Genomic DNA, 476 nt, shown 5'->3' with positions numbered 1-476 from the left:
AAATACAGACAGAGATAAACAACAAAAATCCTCGGTGTGCTTCCTGACTCAAAACTGAAAGTACAGATTGGGAGGGGAGTAGCCAAGCCAATCTCCCTTCTCCCAAGGTGAGGAGACACTGTCTTCCTCACTTCAGATCACCCTGGTCACTAGGGCCAGAGTGCTGGAACCTGGGGTCTCTGGGCACGTCTGCCACTCCCCTTGGTTCCCAGAATACAGACTTACTGGTCCTGTACAGGCACAACTGTTCAGATGGAACGTTCCCAGAGCAGGAAATGACAGACAGACATTAAGACCAAGACAAACCACAAGTCTTACCTCCTGCTGATTTGAGGAAATGGGTCTGGGGGGTGACCGAATCCCGGACAAGCCCCCAAATGTAGGACCCCCCCCCAGACTAGGGTACCCTACGTTCTTGGGAGATCGCACCCCAATAACTCAGTCCTCAAACCAGTAGATGCAATTGCAAGAGGATT

General features: G+C 51.3%; 1 pseudogene; it reads left to right on the top strand.

The window, feature by feature from the left end:
• Positions 1–337: 337 nt before the first annotated feature.
• Positions 338–476, top strand: part of LOC103729310 — a 2,367-nt pseudogene continuing 2,228 nt past the window's right edge.

This window comes from Nannospalax galili, unplaced genomic scaffold, assembly GCF_000622305.1.
Source record: "Nannospalax galili isolate Female #2095 unplaced genomic scaffold, S.galili_v1.0 scaffold3510, whole genome shotgun sequence".
NCBI classification, from domain to species: Eukaryota; Metazoa; Chordata; class Mammalia; order Rodentia; family Spalacidae; genus Nannospalax; species Nannospalax galili.
Note: the sequence above shows the minus strand (reverse complement) of the source record. Positions and strands in the feature narration are given on the sequence as shown.